Source organism: Euprymna scolopes, chromosome 38 (assembly GCF_053919585.1).
Source record: "Euprymna scolopes isolate OS-2025 chromosome 38, ASM5391958v1, whole genome shotgun sequence".
NCBI lineage: Eukaryota > Metazoa > Mollusca > Cephalopoda > Sepiida > Sepiolidae > Euprymna > Euprymna scolopes.
Genome location: NC_136519.1, coordinates 90,621,864 through 90,633,928, shown reverse-complemented (window position 1 = coordinate 90,633,928; position 12,065 = coordinate 90,621,864). Strand labels below are relative to the sequence as shown.

The 12,065-nt window shown below is 36.9% G+C and overlaps 1 long non-coding RNA gene across 1 annotated transcript in view; it reads right to left on the bottom strand.

Annotated features, from left to right (window-relative positions):
- Nucleotides 1–7,956: 7,956 nt before the first annotated feature.
- The window catches only part of LOC145263239 (uncharacterized), a 23,506-nt gene continuing 19,397 nt past the window's right edge, over nucleotides 7,957–12,065 (bottom strand). The window contains exon 2 of the long non-coding RNA XR_013864504.1: nucleotides 7,957–12,065. This exon is cut by the window's right edge and continues 1,092 nt beyond it. This is a non-coding gene — a long non-coding RNA (uncharacterized LOC145263239).

Below are 12,065 nucleotides of genomic sequence, written 5' to 3'. Positions count from 1 at the left end.
CAATAATAGTAATACCATTAATCTTTTTGGTAGTAATTAAATAATAATATTATTGATAATAGTAACTAGAATTATAGAACTAATATTAATAACTAATAATAATAATAATAATAATAATAATAATAATAATAATAATAATATATAAATTCAAAATGAAATAGATAATAAAATAAAATAGAAAATAATGGTAAAATATCATGTAAAATAATAATAATAGTAATAAAACAATAATAATAATAATATTAGTTAAGTTATAAATTATAAATGTTTAAAGTGCATTCATAAACGTTGGTTCAGGTTCGACAAATTTAAGCCACCATAAATCATAAAATGTGGCTTAAATTTGTCGAACCTGAACCAACGTTTATGAATGCATCCAGAAAAAATTTTGTCTTTTAAGTTTAAGAGAATGGATTTAGTCGCAAAAAAAAAAAAACTTGGACTCGAGTCTCAGCGACACTCTCCGCTCTAACCACGTTCCATCCAGTTCTCGAGAACTCAACAACTCGACTCTCAAACATGTTAACTCTCGGTCTTATATTATCTAATTTATGCAAATTAATTTGCATTATTTGTCACCCTGTCGTTTCCCATCGCTTGGGTTTATAGTTCGCACATGCAGCACACCTCGTGAGTGCAGTCACATTCAATTTTCACTACACGCCCCCCGCAACACTCTTGCTAGACACAGCTAGCGCTCTACACTCCTGCTAGACACAGCTAGCGCTCTACACTCCTGCTAGACACAGCTAGCGCTCTACACTCCTGCTAGACACAGCTAGCGCTCTACACTCCTGCTAGACACAGCTAGCGCTCTACACTCCTGCTAGACACAGCTAGCGCTCTACACTCCTGCTAGACACAGCTAGCGCTCTACACTCCTGCTAGACACAGCTAGCACTCTACACTCCTGCTAGACACAGCTAGCACTCTACACTCCTGCTAGACACAGCAAGCACTCTACACTCCTGCTAGACACAGCTAGCACTCTACACTCCTGCTAGACACAGCTAGCGACACAGCTAGCGCTCTACACTCATGCTAGACACAGCTAGCGCTCTACACTCATGCTAGACACAGCTAGCGCTCTACACTCATGCTAGACACAGCTAGCGCTCTACACTCATGCTAGACACAGCTAGCGCTCTACACCCCTGATAGACACAGCTAGCGCTCTACACTCCTGCTAGACACAGCTAGCGCTCTACACCCATGCTAGACACAGCTAGCACTCTACACTCCTGCTAGACACAGCTAGCGACACAGCTAGTGCTCTACACTCATGCTAGACACAGCTAGCGCTCTACACTCATGCTAGACACAGCTAGCGCTCTACACTCATGCTAGACACAGCTAGCGCTCTACACTCATGCTAGACACAGCTAGCGCTCTACACCCCTGCTAGACACAGCTAGCGCTCTACACTCCTGCTAGACACAGCTAGCGCTCTACACCCATGCTAGACACAGCTAGCGCTCTACACCCATGCTAGACACAGCTAGCGCTCTACACCCATGCTAGACACAGCTAGCGCTCTACACCCATGCTAGACACAGCTAGCGCTCTACACCCATGCTAGACACAGCTAGCGCTCTACACTCATGCTAGACACAGCTAGCGCTCTACACTCATGCTAGACACAGCTAGCGCTCTACACTCATGCTAGACACAGCTAGCGCTCTACACTCATGCTAGACACAGCTAGCGCTCTACACTCATGCTAGACACAGCTAGCGCTCTACACTCCTGCTAGACACAGCTAGTGCTCTACACTCCTGCTAGACATAGCTAGTGCTCTACACTCCTGCTAGACACTGCTAGTGCTCAACACTCCTACTAGACACAGTTAGCACTCACTACTCTCCGACAAAGACAGATACTAGTTAGCAAAATGGGGCTACACGGCTAGACACAGAAATTAATTTTTGAAATTTCTCATTTAAAAACGAGTTTTATTGTATTCTCACCAAAATAACTATCGTGCAAAAACGACACCTTTTCTCCTTTTCATCACGACACGATTTCATATTAAATTCCATATTTAAAAATAACTTTTAAATACATACAAGTCGTCCGAATCACATTTTAATTTCTTTTAACAGCGACGACTTTTTTTTTCAAACGCAATAAAATCCGACTCGAATTGTATTTTCATTAAAAATGAAAGTTGTTTAAAAGCGACACCTTTTCTTTTTTTTTGTTTTTAACACAACATGACTTCATTTTAAATTCCTCGTTGAAAAGAGAATTTAATGCCTACGTCGTTCAAGTCGCATTTTAAGTTCTTTTAACAGCGATGACTTTTTCAGACAATAAAATCCGACTCGAATTGTACTTTTATAAAATAAATCTATCGTTTAAAAACGACACCCTTTTTACTTGGCAGCACAAAAGGATTTCATTTTAAATTCCGCATTGAAATATGACTTCTATACATACAAGCCATCCGAATCACATTTTAAGTTCTTTGAACAGCGGCGACTTTTGAACCGCAATAAAATCCGACTCAAATTGTATTTTCATTAAAAATGAAAGTCGTTTAAAAACGACGACATTAATACAAGTAGACCGAACTGCATTCTAACACGTTCATTTGACGACGATAGTTAAAGAAATCCAACGAATCCCACTGGGATTAACAAACACAAAGACAAAAAAAAGTCCGACTCACTTCTTATCTTCAACCTTCGCAGTTTGACACGACTCATTCGATTCTCTCTTTGACAACGCTTTTCAATTTTCAACGCGACTTTTAATTTTCCGGGTTCGGCGCGAAGCATTTAAAATTTCTCATTTCATCTCGGCCGCCATCAGTTCCATATTTAAGGCCGAAATAGCTCCTAATCGCAAAAAAAAGCTTGGACTCGATTCTCGGCAACAGTACACTCTCCGCTCTAACCACGTTCCATCCGAAAAAAAAATTGTCTTTTAAGTTTAAGAGAATGGATTTAGTGTTATCATATTTTAAAATATTAAGGGTTTCATTATCTACAAAGTGCGCAGAATTTGTCCCCCGGCATATATGCTTTATAAGATCCTATTATTTCCCATTTTAAATTGAAGGGAATACTTCTATCATTAAGTCACCAAATATGTTTAGATAAAGAAGTCTGGTTTTTCAAGGATAGATTTTTGAAGGAGTGTTTATGTGTGGAGATCCTGTGTTTAATAAGTCCAGATATGGACCCGAAGTAAATTGCATTTTGTTTAATATATTTGTTGTGAGCTAGATTAAGAGTGGTATTGGTATGTAATACGTTTGGTTGTATTTGATTGGTAGATTAGTTAATGGGGCTGCTGTCATTGATCAACAGTGTGGTGAAGTTAGTCTGTGAGAAGGGATTTATATGGTTGCTATTAATATTATTTATATTTGGGGTTTTTGGCACTGTGCAGCTATAAATCACATTTTTTACTTTACAGTGCCTTGTAAATGACATTTATTTTTTCTTCTACAGTTACAGCCTGTGCCTGCTATGGTTTCCATATTTGCATTTTGTATTTTAATAATTTTTTTTTTTTTTACACAGTGATCACCACTTATCAAGGCCCGGAAGCCACTCAGGGATAAGGGTTATTGCAAGTACATCACGTTAGTGAGGAGATTTTATGAAGTGTTTAATTAGGGGGGCGGTTCATTAGGAATTTGTTAACATTAGACTTGAAGACATCCAAGTTGTAGTCCGGAGGGAAGCAGGCAGACGGAACAGAGTTCCACAGGCGTGCAGTTCTAAGAAAGAAGCTTTGCTCATGAAATCCGCGTTTTGATTTAGGCACAGATATAGAGTGGGGGAAATTTTTCACAGTGGATTCAGCTAGACGGGTGTTTTTCGTGAAAGTTTGGCGAGGGGGGACCAGGGATTGGAGTTCAGACGAGCACCTGCCATGAAAATAACGATAAAACAAGGATAGGCTCGCAACGTCTCTTCTGTGGGAGAGGGGTTGCAGGGTAGAGAAAAGGGCATCCCCCACTAAACTACGAAGTCTATTTTGTACTCTGTCAAGGCATGATAGGCTGTTTTTGGCAGCTCCTGCCCAGATATGGCAACAGTATTCCATCCTTGGACGTACTTGGCTTTTATATAGATAGAGAATTGCATCAGTAGTGAGATATCTTCTGGAGCGGTAGAAGGATCCCACCATCTTTCCTGCGACCTTGGCAACAGACTTGATGTACGTGTTCCATTTCAGATCAGGAGTAAAGGTCAAACCCAAAAGCTTGTCAAAACACGGGGCCTCACCCAGACGAGAGCCATCCATCACAATTGATGCCAGCTGGGGATCAGAGCGTTGATGATGTAAGGATAGGAGTTTGGTTTTAGATGCATTAAAGGTAACTAGCCACATCTTCCCCCACTGAACCACGCGCTCGAGATCAGAGGAGAGAGAATCCGAGAGAACTTCGTCATTTACAGCCTTTGATGTGTTGCCGTAGATGGTCGTGTCATCAGCATAGATGTCAACGAGTGATTTTCTTTACTATTGGAACTAATTATTTCTTGATGTAGGTTTGGCATAATTGAGTAAGACACTTTGATAGTGTTCTTGTTAAAGATTTTATTGTATCGATTAGGGGATTTAAAGTGTTTTTTTAAATATTTTAAAGAATTCTCTGGCTAAGTTTGTCTTAAGATTTTTTAGAATATGAAGGGTTAAACCATAGGATTTCCCTATGTCTGTTTTTACGCTTAAAGATTTTGCTTTGTGATTTCTTTGTGTTAGTGGCTAATGCTTGTGGTTTAATTTGGTTTTGTATTGTAGCTAGATTATTTTTTGTCATTAGTATGTGGGATGATATAGCAATATTATAGGTTATTATGTTTTCAGTAGTTTTATTATAATTATTGCAGTTTTCTATGTAGTTTGTGTTTTATCATTTTTATTTAGGTATTTAATTTGTGATTTGTATCCTGGGTTTTTAAGGGCCTCATTGTAATATTTTGTGTTCTTGTTAAATATAGAGTTGTTAGAAGATAGTTTAGAAATTCTTAAAGAGACATTGGGGACTATTGATTTCAATATTGACTTAGGGTGGTTTGATTCATTATGGACATATAGTATGGATTGGTTTTATTCATTATGAACATATAGTACAGATTGGTTTGGTTTATGATAGGTTTCAAAAGTAGAGTCTCCAAGAATTTAAGGTTACGTCTAAGAAATGAACTATTTTTATTAGGGTCGATTTTTATAGTAAGTCCATAATTTTTAAAGAGTTTATATAAGTATTTGTTTTTTCATAATGCTTATTTGTGGAGTTTGTTACGAAGAGTGCATCATCTCTGTATAGGCCCCCCTCTATCTAATTCTATCTAGGATATTTGTACTAACTAATCCTATATTTGATTTTGAGGACAAATGAGTCTAATTGTAGGGTTTATATTAAAGTCTTGTTGGTGATCCTTTAAAGAAAATCTCGGGGTTATTTCTGTGTATTTATCTATTTTAAGTTTAGTTGAAATATTTTTGGTTTCTTTATTTATTCTATTTAGTGCCGACTTATTTGTCTTTTTATAGTTTTTGTTAAGTTCCTTATATATTAGATTTTTATATTGTATATAATCCATGGTATAAAAATTCCTAGTTTTATCTGCAGGGACTATCGATTTATTTCGGTGGCTTTTTAATATTGATTGTAAAAAATTATTTATCTTTTTAAGGGTTTGTGTGACATATTTTTGTTATTTTTAAATATGATATTTTTATTTTTTACTATGTATATCTATATAGATATATCTATAAATCTCTCTACACACACACACACACATATATATATATATATATATATATATATATATATATATATATATATATATAGAGAGAGAGAGAGAGAGAATAAATAACAAAAATTTATATTCCAAAATTCATGATGTTGACCGTCTTATAATTTATTCCTTTAAATAACTAGATTTATACAATTCTGGACAGTATCTGTTTCGTAGCGCAAAATCAATCACTTAAATTTTATATCAATTAGTGGATCACAAATTGATATAATAATGTAGATCTGGTCTGTGTGAATGTGACAAAACGCTATATCGGAAGGAACAGGCAAGCACATGAGGTCGATAGGATGAGAAAAGACGATAAGACGGCCATGATGGCACCTGCAAATGTGCTATACACTTACAGGATACGTGTCAAGGGTATCGATGAAGTGATGGTACCTAGCACTACAGTTGTAATCTGTATAAGGAAGGTGATGCTGTTTGGGTGCTCAATTGATGGTACACCACGTCACATAAAGGATATGCTCAGTGTGTCAGCATAATTGCATAATGAGTGACAAAATTACCTCATCAGATGAAAAAGCCCCAACTGCTGTATGGGCGAATAACCAGATGAAGAAAGCTCCTCAGAAGATGATGCACTGAAGGATCCAGAGCAGAAAGAGTTTAATGATGCGACAGGGGAATGCATCATTGAGGAGATGTCAATTCAATAGTATTCTTCAGGATCGAGTTGTGTTGATCAATGGTGTTGTTTGGGATCGTGTTGTGTCAATTCAACAATGTTGTTCAGGATCGTGTCATGCCAATCGACGGTGTTGTTCTGGATTGTCATGTCGTGTCGACAGTATAGTTTCAGATCATGTTGTGCTGAATCGTTGGAAGTGTGCGGGATTGCATGGACGAATTTGTTCAGGCCTGTGCTGCCATGTCTAATATAAATATATATACATATTTATATTTCCTTTTTTGCATTTTCTCCTCCATGAAGCTATATATGGTACTAAAATTAGGAAAAGATTTTGAGACGTCTCTAGAACCTGGATAGCACGAAAGATCGGATGCCATTTTTGGAACTTGGCCAGTAGGGAAATATTTTGTTACATCTTTGGAATTTGCACAGCAGGGAAAGATCTAACTTAATGACGTATCTAAACCTGCCAAGCAGGAGAAATGTGGTAACGTCTCTTGAACCTTAACAGCAGGGAAAGCTTTGATAATGTATCTGGAACCTAGACAGCATAATGTGAGGTTATTCAGAGTTTTATATGGACGTTTATGAGAATTAATGAAGTGCTTTGTGTAGATCTGGTCTGTGTGAACATGACAAAGTGCTATATCGGCAAACACATGCAAGTGCAGATGGTCGACAGGATGATAAAAGCGGAATGTCAACTAGAATATGGAATGACAGAAGATAGAACTGTGAGAAAAATTAGCTACAGAAATCAGAGCTAAAAAGGAGGCGAGCCTTGAACATCAGGAGCTAGAGTCAACAATGAAGTAGAATTGGTTAGATCAGAGCCAAAGAGAAGCCGGCACCTGAGCACCAGGAACTAAAGCCAAGTAAGAAGTAGAGGTGCAAATTAAAACTGCTAAAAGATTTTAAAAAATAAGGCAGCATTGTAGTACGTTGATCTTGCCCTAAAACAGTTTAATTGCAATCAATAGTTAGTAGGAGATAAGTGTTGTTGCTCTAGAAAAGTTTAATTGTTGCTATTGCTTTTACTAGACTTGACGATTTTTCATATTCGAACGATGAATGGTGTTTCATGACTATGCATCTGGGCCGAATTCTGTCGAATGATAAAAAATCAGCTGAACATATTTCTGAGTCGGCATATGACGTCTGATGGTTACACAAAAAAAACAACTATGATTGGAGTAATTTACTGGCCCATTTAATTATGGTTTAAAGTAGCTAACGTGTTGCCAAACCGTATTTTCATTTATCTTGACCTGAACTTTATGATCGGTGTGTCCATCTACAGAATGTTCAGAAGTCTAAATCCGTAGGTATTTGAAATTCATCTTACAGGATTAACAAATGAAGGAAGTTATTATTAGGGGTGTGGGTTAACACCTTGTTACTAATACAGGGGCCCGACAATATTTTTGGAGACTTTAGTATTCAACTTTCCAAGTACCATAGAGTGGCGAAATTCCTCCAATAGAATAGTATAAATATATAAAGACAATATCTGTAATAAAAATGAAAGAAAATCGATTAGGGAAGGAAAAATATTTAATTTTCATCATTTTTTACAAAACATACATGGCATTATTTTTCGGACATCATTGAAAAACTGTTAATAGTCTGTAATATCACCTTTCTCCTAAATAACTTTTATCAATTTCTCTTTATAATGATCAAATATATGCACAATAACTTCTCTACGTGTTTCTATTAGTTGTTTTTTGGCATCTCGTATTCATTCCCATAGTTGAGCCTCTTTCATTATTTCAGGTCCATCATAGACAAGTTGCACAAGCATTTCCTAAACATTTTCCATTAAATTTAGATCTAGGCTTTTTGCAGGCCATTCCAAAGTAGTCATATTCACTTTAGCCATTCATTCTTTCATGTGTTTTGACACATGGATGTCGCAATTGTCTTGCTGTATAATGAAATCATTCCCCATCTCGCTTCTTATCATTCGTAGGGCTTTCTCCTCTAGCAAATGTTTGTAGCTTTTGATGTTCTGCTGTCCTTTTAGCCACTCCAACCATATATTTCCATTAGCAAAGATCATACCCCAAATCATAACTCCTCCTCCTCCCATCTGTCGTTTGTGCAGTACAACAGACTCACCCCTTCTCAACCAAGTACACCATCCATCGGACCCATCAAACTTGAAACGCTTCTCATCAGTAAATATAAACTTCTTAAAGTCAACATGTTTTGTTAATCACCCTTTAGCACACTCCGGTCTCGCTCCTTTGTGTTTATTTGTTAGTGTAATTTTTGTCTTAGCCTTTGCATATTTCAAAACAATCCTATGCAGTGTTCTTTGTACTGTTCGGACGTTTACATCCCATTCATATTTCTCCTTCAATTTTCTTGCAGTAACGTTTTCTCCAGATGTCAAAAGCCATGTCACAGTCCTCTTCATTCTCCTTCCAGTCCTCTTTCCAATTGATCTTTTCCGTCCTCACTTCTTTTTTTGCTTGGAGTTTGTCTTCAGCATGTATTCGGCCATTGATTTTGACAGCTTCAAATCCATGGCGATCCTTTTGATGCTGAGGCCATCTTCCCGCTTCTTCTGTGCCAAACAAACGACTTCTTTTGAATGCATTTTTCCTCATTAAACTTACTTGTTTTGCCAGTAGAATAAAACAGCTAATTGATTCTAATAGTGACAGCTAAGCGTACAAGCAGAAAATTTGCATACAGAAACATATGCGTGAACATAGCTCTTAATAAGATAGGATTATTGTCATGTCGGAAAAATAGTGTTGCACCAGTTTTTTCAAAAATCACAAGAAACTATATTTATCAAAGCCAAACTAAAAGAATAATTACACTAGTAGTGGATTTTCACTACTCAACTACGTACTTACAATCTCAACTTTTTGGCACTAGGAACCACCTTGAAGTACCTTTTTCAAAGTGTCCGAAAAATATTGTTGGGCCCCTGTATTAGAGCAGTAAAAGACACATTTATACATTCTATCTCACAAGACAGTAACTCTTTTGCTCTGTGTAGTAAGCAAGTTATAAATCTTTCTCTTTCTCAACCATGCAACATTCAATCCTTTTCGGTTAGTAGACTTGAGTGAATTAGGGAAGATTGTTATCAAGCGTTGATCTATCAATAGTTGACTTGGAGCGACACTGCAGTCAGTTGCTAATGCTCTCTAGGCAAGGAATGGTTATGTGTCATTTGCTTTTAAACAATGTCTTAATTGTTTTTACATAGACTTGTTCCTTTGGGTGTAGTGAGGGGTGTTTGTGGCATGCAAAAATTCTCACTCATTAGCAAATTTAGTGTTTTTAAGTATATTGTTCCCTTAAGTGCAGTTGTCTGGATCTCTTTTGCACTTGGTTCACCAGGAATATTAGTTAAGTAGAACTTCAGGTTCTTCTTCATAAGCCCTGTGGTACCTATAACGTGTATTATTGATATCTCCCGAAAATTCTAGTTTCTTTTCATATCATACATGAGACATTGATATTTGCTCTGTTTCTCTCTTTCAGACATCTATCATAAAGGACACTCACTTCAACCAAGGTCGCCACTCTTTCTAACTTATTCCATATAACTATGTCAGATTCGACAGCAGCATTTTCAAGGTATGTGGCTGTAGGGATTACATGGTCGTAATGTATGGTATACAAGTCATTTCCAACTATTCTTTCATGTTGATGTTCCCAGGACTTGCTGCAACACTGGATGTTTAATTTTTTACTAATAGTCCAGTGGAGGTACTTACATACTCTATCATGTCTCACTGAATAGTAGCCGTCCCCCAAAAGAACCTTGCAACTTGATATCAAGTGAATCACACTTTCCAAATCTGTATGGAAGAACCTGCATTTGTTTTCTCCAATGTGTTCCCATATGCTCTAACAAATGTGCATTCTACGTAAAAAAGAAAAACAATATACTTAACAAGAATGTAGTATTTTTCAAGTATGTTACAACATATGCTGCAACAAATTTGATTTCTGTGTAAAAGAACCACATACTTCACAAGAATGTGGTTGTTCTCTGATTTCTTTTCATTTTTCTCATCAAACATTAACCTGCTACTTTATACATTCTAACCAGGAGATCTTTATAAGATTCTAACAGTACAATTGTACAATTGTTTGAATCTCCTTTGCAGCTGGGTCACTTATATACCTTTAAGTACAATTGTTTGAATCTCCTTTGCAGCTGGGTCACTATATATATTTGTCAGATAGATTTTGAGACTTTTTCATAAGTCTTGTTGCCTCTATAATTACTGGAAAATTGAGATCTTTCTAAGATTCAAGTTTCTTTTAATGTGATACATAAGACCCTGCTATTTCATATTTTGCCTCTCAGCTCTCTTTGCCCCAGCATCATTAAGGACACTAACTTCTATTAAAGTTGCTTCCTTTTCTTTCTTTTCCCATATCAGTATGTCAAGTTTTATAGCTCATTTTGCTTGGTATGTAGATGTAGGGATTGCATAGTAATAGTGGATGGTATATGACATGTTTCCGTCAGCTCTTTAAGGTATATGTCTCAAGAGTTGCTACTACATTTGATGTTCAACTTCTTACATATAGTCCACTGTATAAAACTGTAGAGAAGCCATCACCTAGGGGAACCTTAGAGCTGGATGTAAGGTTGCTCACACTCTTTTTTTTTTTTTCATTTTTCTTAAACTTTTTCTTCTAGGGGATGGGACATCCAACCAGATGTCTGACATTTACCCCTATTTTAGTGAGTCCAACCAAGAGATCTTTTCAGGATTCTAGCCGTCCCTTTCAGTGCAATCGTTTGTATTTCACTTGCACTTGGTTCACCGGGTATGCTTGCTATGTACTTTTTAAAGTTCTTTTTCATAAGCCCAGTTGCTCCTATGATGACTGGTATAATTGAAACGTCTTTTAATTTCCAATTTCGTTTCATATCATACATAAGTCCTTGATACTTTGTAATCTTTTCCCTCTCAACTCTGTTAAGCCCTGTATCATTGGGTACACTGACCTCTACTACGGTCGCTTTTTTGTTTGCTCTGTCCCAAATCACTATATCTGGTTTAACAGCTGCATTTTCAAGATATGTAGCAGTAGGGATTATGTAGTCATAGTGAATAGTGTAGTTGTCATTCCCAACTGTTCGTTCGGGTATATGTTCCCAGGAGTTTTTACTACACTGAATGTTGAGTTTCTTACATATCTTCCAGTGAAGGTATTTGCAAACTCCGTCACACTCCAGTATGTGTTTGCATATGCTGCAACAAGTGTGATTTCCGTGTCAAAGAAAAACCACATACTTCACAAGAATATGGTCTTTCTCCAGTATGTTTTCGCATATGCTGCAACAAATTTGACTTTTGTGTAAAAGAAGAACCACATACTTCACAAGAATGTGGTTTCTCTCCAGTATGTGTCCGTATATGCTGCAACAATGCTGACTTCTGTGCAAAAGAAGAACAACATAATTCACAAGTATGTGGCTTTTCTCCAGTATGTTTTCGCATATGCTGCAATAACGTTTCCTTACGTGAAAAAGAAGAACCACATACTTTACAAGAATGTGGTTTTTCTCCTGTGTGCATTCGCATATGTTGTGATAAATATGACTTCTGTGTAAAAGAAGTACCACATACTTCACAAGAATATGGTTTTTCTCCTGT